Source organism: Hibiscus syriacus, unplaced genomic scaffold, assembly GCF_006381635.1.
Source record: "Hibiscus syriacus cultivar Baekdansim isolate YM2019G1 unplaced genomic scaffold, ASM638163v2 tig00110321_pilon, whole genome shotgun sequence".
Classification (NCBI taxonomy): Eukaryota; Viridiplantae; Streptophyta; class Magnoliopsida; order Malvales; family Malvaceae; genus Hibiscus; species Hibiscus syriacus.
In genome coordinates this window covers 2,059,305-2,071,893 of record NW_024062680.1, presented here as the reverse complement: position 1 = coordinate 2,071,893, position 12,589 = coordinate 2,059,305, and the positions used below count along the sequence as shown (strand labels likewise).

The 12,589-nt window shown below is 34.7% G+C and overlaps 4 pseudogenes; 1 reads left to right on the top strand and 3 right to left on the bottom strand.

Moving 5' to 3' along the window:
• Positions 1–142: 142 nt before the first annotated feature.
• On the bottom strand, positions 143–2,490 carry LOC120117741 (annotated as a pseudogene).
• Positions 2,491–3,195: 705 nt separating this feature from the next.
• LOC120117742 lies at positions 3,196–3,893 on the bottom strand (annotated as a pseudogene).
• A 2,462-nt stretch (positions 3,894–6,355) lies between these two features.
• On the top strand, positions 6,356–8,227 carry LOC120117546 (annotated as a pseudogene).
• Positions 8,228–9,599: 1,372 nt separating this feature from the next.
• Positions 9,600–11,427, bottom strand: LOC120117849 (annotated as a pseudogene).
• Between the last annotated feature and the right edge of the window lie 1,162 nt (positions 11,428–12,589).

Here is a 12,589-nt window from a genome sequence, read left to right as displayed (position 1 = left end):
TATTTGTGGAGGAATCTCAAAGAATTGAAGAATGGCCAAAAAGTTAGCACCTACCAAACATCATTTTAGAATAGAAAATGAAGCTCTAGATTAAGATTCAAAACACATATCTACAAAAGATAACTGCACGAGTCCAGCATACGGTTTACCAGATATGGTATTTCGACAGAAGTAAATAGCCGAAGCTCAGAGCAACATAGCAGAAAAGTATTACCAAACTACTGAATACAATCATAGATATAAAAGTATAAATCCACATTCTTTAACTTTCTTTCTAACAGAATTTCCCTTTGTATTAGATTTCAGTAGAACAAACATATGTACAAAATCATAGTTCATGTTGCAGGCAATGGTATGAAAAACATTTAATTTAGATCAACTTGAAGCTTGATAGACATGTATAAAAGTGTAAGGAGGGCACCGTGAGGGAGTGGAGCATATCTTGCAAGATTGGAGCCGACCCACATGGCTACAACCACCAGAACAACCACACTGCTGCTGTTTTTTCCGCAAACCCAACTTGCAATGAAAGACATAAAGTCAGCAAAACCGCCTCCCACCTAAAAACCACGCGATTACATAACCAATCTTATAGCCAGCATCCAAACTTCTTATCTAGGAGAGCCATTAGGCTGCAAAAGGTAAGAGAAAACCGAGATCCAAATGTGTGCAGTAAGAACAGAGTTATGAAAGCGGATTTTATAACTTCTATAAAAGATCCTCTCTCTTGTTGCAAGTTTTCTTCTTCATCCTCTTCATCGGTTTCTTCGTAAAAGGAAGAATACCCTTCGTTTACTTTATATCGTTTTCGGGATCTTTCTTCTTGCATTTTTTGAGTTCCTCCCACCTATGGAGCCTAACCCCATCTTCAAAATTAGGACTATGGTTCCATTTTCCTTTGTAGGACCTCCCAACATCCTCTTGAAATGTAAGTGCCCGATCGTACCGAATCCTTGTTACTTCATTAGATAATACCTGTTCGGAATTGAAAAGTGTCAAATGGAACAGGAAGCTAGTACATCAGAAGAAGTATATCAGAATTTCGTGTCTAGTATAAGTATTTCACGGCCTACAAATCCATCATTACAGCCCAAGCAGGAGCAAATTCATGATAAGAAACTAAAAGTAACTTGTGATCGTACTTAAGGAACACAAAGGAAAGCATTGAATTAGTAATCCAAACGCTCTTTCACTTCTTGGCACTCTCTCCCCTTTCTCTACTTCCTATGAAGCTCATCACTTGGTGTTATTGACCCCAAGGCAAGATCCCAGGAAAGCAGATCCAGATACAATACCACATTCCTGCTCGCAAAACCCACACTTTTTGCTTCTCAACTCAAAATTTCTACCAACATAAGTTAAAGAGTCTCAAATATTCACATTTCTGTACACTATTACACGATCCCACCAAAGAATTGCAGAGAACCGATGTCTTTGTTCCTACATGTACCCCTACTATACAAAGATTTTTGCTCATTCAAAATTCATACTTAGCTCCTCTCAAATATAAAACAAAGATCGTGTCAAACTTGTATTAACACAAAAATTCAGAAAGTAATGAATCAGGAGATAACAAGGATAAAGGAATTCTCACTTCATAAGCATGACGGATAGTCATGAATACCTCACTAGCCCGTGAATCTTTGCTAACATCGGGATGATACTGAGATCAAAACATGAAGCAAAACAACATTAATTTCATAGGCACTTCTTAACTAGAAAGACACGATATTCTTGAAATGCAAACTCGAAATCAAGTATCATGATCTCTAACTCTATCCAAAGATTCAAAGAAAGACTTTAAAAAAAACCTTTATAGATTAAGATAAGATTCATTTCGAAAGTAGTATCCAAGAAAATTACTAGTGTTATGAAAAAATCTTAAATTCAATATCTATGTCTATAAATTTCCTTCACGAATAATATAATAAGTTCACGGTAAATCATAGAGCTACAAAAAATAAAATCATTTCTAGCTCACACTCGAAAGCGGTATCGATACATGAAATTTTTCGACATTTAATTCACAGAATCAATTAAAACAAAAAATACCGTAAAATCAATTGCAGAATAATAAAAAAACAAAGCATAAATTGATTGAGTTAAAATAAATGAAAACGGAAAACAACAAAAAAATTATTACCTTTCGAGCGAGAAGTCGATAAGCTCGCTTGATATCAGCAGAGGAAGCATTCCGAGCAACGCCGAGTACTGTATAATGGTTTGCTCGCCGTTGATTCCAGTCGCTGGTGTAAACGATGATGATGGCGGTGGGACCCAACGGTCTCGGCGTTTGCGCTGGTGGTGATTTATGGGTGGCGCCAGTTACCGTTGAACGGAGAAGCGGATATGGAAGGGCTGCCGCCGTTGGCGACGAAGGAGGAGGAGGGAAACCCGTGGATGGGAGTGGGCCCACCAGAAGGTGCGACTGCATTATGGTTAATGGTTTTCGAACCATATGAATCCATGTATTTATTGGTGGTTTATTTTACTTTTTGGAGTTGAGTAACTGGCGGGAGAGTGGATGTGGTGGTATGTCTCGGGCCCAATTCGGATCCATTCTTGGGACTTTTTGACCCAATAATTACTGCCTAGACCCAATACATAGTGTACTTCCGTATTATTTTATTACATTTTCTGGGTCCTTTTGCAAGGTTTTCATCCTTTTGGGGTCGTCGGAACTTTCTTGCTGGCTATTGTGTTGAAGCGGTTAGTTATATTTAATTGTTTAAAGAATCTATGAATTTGAAAAAAAAATCATGAATATTAGATTTCTAGGTCTTCTATTACACAATTTACGCTCCATTTTGCTTCGGATTTTAGGCATCTAGAATGAACACTTCTTATTGTTCATATGATGTTAACAATTCTGGGTTTATTTGTTTGCATGCATATATATAGAGAATCTAAAGATGTGGACGGTCGGGAATTCAACCAACGTATTTTGGCAAGAATGCTCGCTCCGGAGGATCGAAAAGCAAACTCCTTTACCAAAAGAGTCGGGTTGTGTGGATTAGGTTTATATTAGCTATTAAACACTATACCATTACTGTGACTTCGACAACTTTATAGAGGTTATGTTAGGCTATCTTTCTAAACTATCATTTCCAGATTGAAAATTTATCCGACAGCATAATGTTACGAAGTCCCAAGGTCAAAATCCCTAAAAAAAACACTACACTCATGTGTTACAAGTCGACATTTTTTCTGATAAAATACCTTAAAAAAAAGGAAGCCTAAGCTAAGGCCTAAAACTCCTGAGAAGCAGATCCTATTTCACCCTTACCCTTCCCCATTTTCTTGGGAAGAAGAGTTTGATGAATGTTGGGTAAAACACCTCCATTTGCAATGGTGACTGACCCCAAAAGCTTGCTTAACTCCTCATCGTTCCTCACTGCTAATTGGATATGTCTTGGAACTATTCGATTCTTTTTATTGTCTCTCGCTGCATTCCCAGCAAGTTCTAGAACCTGAAACAAGTAGATTGCAATCAAAATTAGGTTTAGAAAAAAAAATACACCCAAATAATAACATTAACACACCCAATCGATTTACATTAACAACTCAACCAAAACAATGTTTTTTTTCCTTTCAGAAACAAAATCCTTTTAAAACCCACCTCCGCAGCAAGGTACTCGAGAACGGCAGAGAGATAGACGGGAGCTCCAGCGCCGACACGCTCGGCATATTTCCGGCTTTCAAGAACCTAGCGATCCTTCCCACGGGAAACTGGAGACCAGCCTTGTGCGACCTTGAAACCGACTTCGATGACTTCGGCTTCCCTCTTCCTCCTTTGGTTGGTCCAGCCGTAGAACTCATTTTCAAATCCCTAACCCTAAATTTTCTATGTAAAGATGATTCAGTGATAGGTCAAAAGCAGAGGCTTGATTTTAATGGAACGCTGTGAAGGAATAGCTGCGGTGTATTATATGTAGCAGTGTTTAAAAGAATATGATCGGTGAAATGAATACTCACGAGGACCGCCAACGTGGCGTCGGATTTTTGGATTTTCGCGGTTCTTTGGCGGGATATTATCTTGGTTCGAGGACAAAACGCTGCCGTACAGAAGCGTGCCAATTATTTCCAAATGAGCTATTTAAAAGGAGCCCAAAGTTTTGCCCAAATCCATATCTTATTTTTGGGGCTTTTATCATTCATAAGTTTCCATTTTTAGGGCCATAAATAAATTTAATTACACTATTAGGCCGTGGTTTTCATTGAACATTCGTACGTAGTAGATCTCTGATTGAATGGTTTGAAAAATTACTAGTAGTTTAAATATTGTATTATAAAAAGTTATTTTTTATATTTAAAAAAATTAAAACTTTAACTTTTGACACTTGAAAAATGTCTTTTAAAGTAAATTATTTATTAACTATTTGTAATATTATTTTTTAATCTGTTGAGATAAAAGATCGAACAACGTTAAATCTATATATTGTATATGATTCATTTTATCTTGATCTCGTTTTATTTTCTTTCTACTTATAAATTCTTACACTTGTATTTTATATGGCTAGAGCGTTACGATTAAATTAGAATCAATTATTATTATAATATTATAAATAATTATATTTAAATTTGAATAGAACTCAAACATATATTTGATTCAACTCAAATTTCTTACACTTTAATATGATTTAAAAAAAATAAAATAGAATGATAAAATGATATTTATAAAATTTATTTTTTCATTCAACTTGACTCGATCGAATATATTCCTAAATAGAGGTGGTTCATAATTTATATATACATAATAATTCCTATCATTTTGTATTAATCATGTAAATTTAAACATAATACAAGAGTAATTTAATAAAATTGTTTGTATTAAAATATATTAATTAAATTTTAAATTCAAATACGATGATGGGAACCTAAAAAGGACTAGAGGTGCTTTGTAATAACAATAATATTAGGGAAACCTAAAATAGACCCCAACGATGCCATTTGACAGCCAACTTAATAGACAATGACAGCCTATACATGCGCATACTGGTTGCTTGGCTTTTGCTTCATGACTCGTTTCTCCAATAATACACTATAAATGATAAGATCATAGCAGTGAGTTAAATGGAGATTAATTTAATTAATTTAATATAATATATTTAAATAATATTAATATAAATCATATAAAACGAATAACTTAGGAGCATAGCTATTTTATTAATTAATTAATTTATTGCATTCATTAAGTACGATAATAGCAAAAGTTTCTAAATATTCTTACAAAGTACAATCAAACTGGGATGGGCCTCAGGGGCCTGGGAAGTAACGTCTGTAGAAACGACAAAAGCCTAAATTTGAAACGGCGTCGATTCCGCCCTTTTCTTTTCCCGTTATGGTGTGGCATCATCTCCGTGGTTATTATTGGAGATCTAACGGACTCCGTTTGTCCTCACGTGACTTGGCTTCGGCGCACGCCCGGTAGCTTTTGTCCTCCTCCGTTCCCATTTTTGTTTCTTTCTCCAAATAAAATAAAATTTAAAGTTTTTTTAAAAGAAAATTTTGTTATCATTAATTTTCTCCTATTTATTAGAACGAGGCTCTTTTGTTTGATACGATAACTCTAAACAATATAATACTACCAATGTGATAGGTTTTATCAGTAAAATGGTTCCTATATTATATCTCAATTTTTAAATTGATCCTTAAATATAATACTTGGCGAACCCGAGACACTTGAATTGGGTAGCTTCTTTATGTTTTCGACCAACTCAATTTTTGTTTAAAGGTTTTACCATGCAACAATATAATACTAATATAATATATTTTCATTTAAAATTTAATAATTCAATAACTGATTTTGTTTGAAATATATGTACTCGAGTGAGTTTGAAATTTAAGCTATGTTATTTTCGATTCATATTACCAACTAAAATTTTGAGATATTTTCAATTATTTTTTCTTGTAATGAACTCATACAATGTCTTTTAAGATATATTTTTATTTTATTTTTTAATATTTTTGTAAGTTTTTGACGAGAAATAAAAGAGATGTTACTTATAATTTAATTTAAAATTAAACATCAACTAATATTTTATTTTAATAAAAATAATTTTATCAATATATTTATTAATATTTAATTAATTCATATTACCAACTTAATCAAATACTTTTGAAATGTATACATGATAATCAACAGATTCAATTTATAATTGTAGTTATTTCAAATTAATAAAAAAAAATAGTTTGCAACTTACAATAAAACAAGATGCATGGGACCCACAAAACAGTAATCTTTCATCCTCTCAGTTTGTCTTTGTCATATCTCGTGTTCTCATCCACACCAGGTATAATTTAGTATTTCTCCATTTACATATTCTAATGTACGCCATATGTTTCCTATCCTTCACCCACACCGCACATCGCACACTTCGTATAATAACCTCCGTGCGAATTTGATTGCTCTGCTATTTTATGAATCATTCACTCTCTGTTTCTTTATTTTCTTATGAACTTAGTATAATTAAGCCAAAAAGAAAAACAACGAACAATATCTTGGTATTGAGTTGAGCAGCAGAAAAGGGGGGAAAGAGGATATTTGGAGTGGAAAATGGAATAAAAATAGCATCTTTATTGTTGTTGTTGGTTGTTCTCTTTTCTTTTTTAAAAATGAGTTTGGTTTGTTAAATGAAAGTGTGTGTTTTTGGTTTGTTCTTCAAGAGGATCGGTTTTAAGCTTTGAGTTTTTGTTCTCAAATCTTCGAGGGGGAGGGAAATGGCTAGAAGTAATGGAGTCAACGTCAATGAATGCAAGGTAAGATTCTTTTTCCTTGTTTAATTTGTCAATTTCTATCTAGAATTGGATGTCAAAGTAAGTTTGAAAATCGATTTTTAACATATTTTCCGGTCCGAGTTTAGCTGATTATCTTGGTTACAGCTGGTAGTCTTATCATGTGTTTCTACTGAAGATCTTCTATTTAGTTTATGGATTATTTTGTTTTTGGCGATTTAGGATCGGAACTGTTTAATTTTTAGTTCATTCCTTTTTGTGATCTTATCTGGGAAATTTGATTAGATTTGAAGATAAATAAAATAGTGAAGAAATCCACTTGTTACTGTTTTGATGGATAGTTCTTTCTTGAAAATTCTTTGTGGAAATTATGGAGATCTTAGCATCGTAGCATATATTCTTCGTTTGATTTTTTTTCTTTGCCTTTGTCTCTGAATAGATGGTGGTTCCTAAACACGTGGGTCCTCATCTCCAATTTCAAGTTGGCTTACAATCTTCTTCGTCGACCTGATGGCACTTTCAATCGTCACTTGGCAGAGTTTCTCGATCGTAAAGTCCCTGCTAACGCTAACCCGGTGGACGGGGTTTTCTCATTTGATGTGCTCATTGATCGAGGTACGACCCTCCTGAGTCGGATCTACAGACCGGCAACCGCTGAAGACCCACCGCCAAACCTTGCTGAACTTGAGAAGCCGTCACAGCCGAGGTTGTTCCTGTTATTATTTTCTTCCACGGTGGAAGCTTTGCTCATTCCTCGGCTAACAGTGCCATATACGACACTTTATGCCGACGATTGGTAGGTCTTTGTAAGGCTGTTGTGGTCTCCGTGAATTATCGACGAGCACCCGAACATCGATACCCATGTGCTTATGATGATGGGTGGACTGCTCTTAAGTGGGTTAACTCGAGACCATGGCTTCGAAGTAAAAAAGACTCAAAGGTTCACATATATCTTGCTGGGGATAGCTCCGGTGGAAACATCGTGCACCATGTTGCTTTACGAGCCATGGAATCGGGAATCGATATACTGGGAAACATAATGCTTAATCCGATGTTCGGCGGAGAAGAAAGAACTGAATCTGAGCAACGTTTAGATGGGAAATATTTTGTTACTCTACGTGATCGGGACTGGTATTGGAGAGCTTATCTCCCTGAAGGTGAAGACAGAGACCATCATGCGTGTAATCCGTTTGGACCCAACGGTAGAAGTGTGGAAGGAATGATATTTCCAAGAGTCTTGTAGTGGTTGCTGGCTTGGATCTTATTCAGGACTGGCAATTGGCTTATGTTGAAGGGCTCAAAAAGACCGGACAAGAGGTTAAACTTTTGTATATGGAACAAGCCACGATTGGATTTTACTTGCTGCCCAATAACGATCACTTCCATACTGTTATGGATGAGATAAGCAAGTTCGTAGGTTGTGGCTAGAATTTAGTGTAAAAGTTGTGTAAATATAATTTTCTTCATCGTTGTCTGTATCGTCTTTATGTTATTTTCTCGCATCATGATCGTGTTATGATAGATCAAGCTAAACACTTGAAAAGGAATAGCATCCGACAAAATTCATCCCTAAAAGATAGTTTTTTCTTTTTCCGGAGGCAACCCCAATGAGGAATGAAAACGTGCCAGTGCCAGCCATTTGTTGTAAGCTGTTATGATTTGCTTTCATAGTGCTAAAAGAATATTAGCAGCAGCTAAGCTTTTCATAATCACATAAAAAACCATTGTCTATTTGACTTTAATGGACCGACTAAAATGATCATAACTAAAGATGAGAGAGTAAAGTAATTGATATTGCTGTCATTAACAGCATATATTTGGACTTTGTTTGTAGCAACGTAGGGGAACATCCCGGTCGAGTGGAAATAGTTTTATCCCTTTTAAAATTAATAAAACATCTTCGTTCATTGATTATGAGAAGCAAATTTCAGACACTCAAAATCACCTCAACAGCGTTGTGTTTCCATCCGGATATAATTTTTTCTCTATAAATTTGATGATTACGTAATGTATTATTTAAATAGATGGCCAATATAAATACTGAATACAAGCTATATTTTTAAATTAAATAAAGAGAGTGAATGGTGGGTTGATGAATATTTAATTTGGGCATGGATTTTATTGTCTGTGGAAGATTTCCAATTCATACATGGTTGATGGTAGAGATGAGAAGACCGTGGGAAGTTAATTTCTTAAATAATAAATAAAATATATTTATAATATTTCAAAAGACTGATACTGTTTTCTTAAATTTGTTTTTTATTTCGATTCTGATTTTTTTTCATATAATTTTGTTTAGACGGTCGTAAACTTGAATTTTGAAATAAATTTAATTATAAAAATGAATAAGATCAAAATAAGTTGATTTTAACTTTTTTTATCATCCTTAATTAGCGGCTAAGTTCATTGACCAACATTGGTGCATGTGTATCCATTTTAATTTTTTTTCTGAAAATTGTCCTCTTGCATGGTTAAAGAGCTGTCTCGACCTTCATTAAAAACACATACCAGCCTAATTATGTCGGCTGAACGTATCTTAAAATTTTATAAATTCATATTCTTTTTCTTCTAAATTTTTAGAAGTTTACATTCTAACATAAAAATCTGTTCATCTCTAATTATGTCAAAACGTATCATTTACTGCACTCCTTATTTATTTTATTTTACAAAAGTTGATTGTTCAAAAAATGTCACTCAATCTATGAGGTATCATTGTCTTTGAGTTTGAAAATTGAAACAATGATAGATCGAAGAGGTATTGGAAGACACCCATCACACGACTTAAATTTTATAATTTAGATATTTTTTTCATATTTTTTATTAATTAATTTTGCTCATTTTAATTTATAATATAATTTCCTAGCATTGGAATTCACATATTCTTTGTCATGGCTTAAACGCCGGACGTAATACAAGCTTAAGCTCAAAAGCAGACGAGCCATTATAGCTTAGACACCCTACTAAAACTGCAACAACACCAACAAAGATTAAAGAAAAAAAGAAGAAGCTTTCCAACAGCCAAAATCCCCAGTTTTTCTCTGCAGATGATTATATAGGTCTTTCTGAAGTAACAGATTACACGGGAATTGAGCCACCAGCAGTCAAGATTTGTTGTTCAAGCTAAAATTTAAAAAAAATGGAACAATCAGTTTTCAACATGAACTTGAAACACAGATTTTGAGCTTGGATAAGAACATTACCTGGAACATAGATTCGAGCTTGGTTTTAACAATTGAATACTCGTGCTTCACTTGTTGCAAACAGTTCAGGCATCTATATATATAACACGTCCAGATTTCCAAGTTTGAATAACTATTTAACTGTAAACGTAATCTAATATAATGACCAAGGCGTGATACCAACTCACCCTTCAACGTTCTGTGCTTCGCAGTTGTTTCGGAAGACGATGCAGAGTTTCCGAACTCTTTGAGCACCAATGCTACAGGTTATACAATAATTAGTTACAGAACTTATGAAACGGTTCTACCAGGTAAACAGCAAAAATCATGGTGATACATGTGGTTAAAACAGTGAACTATGGTGGTAAAAAATGGGTTTTACTTTAACCATTGATACATACATACACACATATATAATGCATGTGGGTGTTTTCATGATGGCAAACAAGATTAACCCAGAATAGAAAGTAAAAAGGTAAGGGAAATACCTGGAGCTGCTACCTTTCAACTGGTGAACAAGAGCATCTATCCTTTGAAATCTATGATCTGCTGCTCTCTAAATTAAAACATCAGAAGCAATAATCAAATCACATTGAGACATGGAGAAGTGTCAAAATCTGTCAAGCTATGGCAGAAAATAGAATCCTGGTCCAGAATAGTTCAGTTCAAAACAGAAGGAAAAAAATTTTAAAATTGTTTTCCAAGCAAAGTTCCTCACTCACAGTGCTTTACTCAGTTCATTCAGCAGTCTCTCAGAATCTTCAAAGAAAAGGGACAACTTCCACAACAAAATCTGGGTTGTTCTCATCTTGAAGTTCTTGAAGCTGGGGTGAATTGTTCATCCAGGAAACCCTAATCATAAAACAAAGAAATAAAAACCCAGACTTTCTTGAATGCCAAACAGTTTACTAATACTGTAAACAAAAAACTAACCTCGTGATAGAGTGAGGTTCTGTAATCAACCAACTGCCTTTGCAACTGAACCAAATCCATTGCAGCTTTCCTTCTTCTTCTTTAAGATATATATTGTAGGACTTAGAGAAACTATATGTATATACGATTTTGTAGGGTTAAAATGAGTGGAAAACTGAGACAGAAATGGATATTATAGTGTTAGGAAGTGGAGTATGTGAAGTCACACTTTTCCTGTTTGTTTCTCTCTCCCTCTAGTAATTTTTTTCCTGAGAGTGTCTCTGTTTCCTCTGTTTAACCTCTCACCACCATTTATGACCTTGAAAACTGCATTTTGTATGTATGCATGTATGTATATTTAAAGCACCAGAAGATACAAAACTTTATGCCACTTACCACATTCATCTTCCCCATCTTTCTTTTGTTCTTTGAGTAATTATTGCTCTTTCTTTACATCACTTTCTTCAATTGTTTATTGTTGTTTTCCTGTACAAAGTGGCAAGTGTCAACTAGCCTAGAGGATATATGGAATTACTGCCCCCCAACAACTCCTTTTAAATTGTCTTTTACACCAAGTAATATCAAACATAACATGATTGAGGTCTTGATATATTAACGTGTTAGAGTTTATGGTTCGAATTTTGTTTGATCCGATCAATCGTTGTTATTATTGGATCTATTATGGGTTTGAATGCTTTGGAATGAATTGAGGACTTTGTCCCTCAGCCTAGATTATAGACATTGAAAAGACTGCAAACAAACTCCTTTTTGACAATTTTGCAAAGACTAATAAACATGGTGTGAAAGTGAACACACTTTTTTCAAGCTAATTTTGCTTAGAAAATGGAAGTGATTGTAAAAACCATGTTCCATGTTTTGAGTGAGATATTTGATTTTGGGTGATGTTTTGTCTCTTCTCAATAATACTAACGACAACAATAGGGCTATTGTTTTCAAGAACAAAATGACTCAACTCTTTATTCTTTACCTTACCTACTCTCATGTATGCTTGAAGTTTCTTCCCCATGATATATTATATAAAATACCAATCGTTTTTAAGAATCTTATCAAGATTCAAACTCATGATTTTATTTAAGATATCTAATATTTCATCTCACTAAATCAATTAATTATCGATGATGATTCTTTCCGACCCTCTTTTATCCTTAACGGTGATGGTTTTACAATTGACTATCGTTACCACCATAGTATTTTTTTTAACTCAAAAAGCCGGTTGTAATTATTATTAAAAACGACCGTTGTAGAAGACCAAGTCAACTGCCAAAACAAAACGTTTCCAACAGCAAAAATAACTATTCAGCTCTAACCTACCCACAAATTAAATGAAAATATTAAAACATAAAAATAAACCAAACAACCGGCTAATAGTCTCCCCTGCACTTGATGAAACAACGATGGAACACCAGGGAAACAAGAAAAACAGATAGACCCTAAGAAACAGATACAGACAGTCGGTAGACCCAGCTATGGAAGTTCAAAACACCGCCTGTCTTCCGCCGCCTGTACCATCACTCGACGGGAAGCCTCTGTAACCCATAATTGATCTTTATTTCCAGCCGAAGAATCCTTTGCAAGGAGGTGAGTCGCAGTATTTTCAGACCTTGGAATGAACTGGAACGTCGCTGCATGTAGGATAGCTGCCAAACGTTTCCCATCTCAGACCCATGCACCCGCTTCAGAGAAGTCGGGCTCTTTCCCTGCTAAATTTTTGGATGATCGTACGAGAGTCCCCTTCAAACACC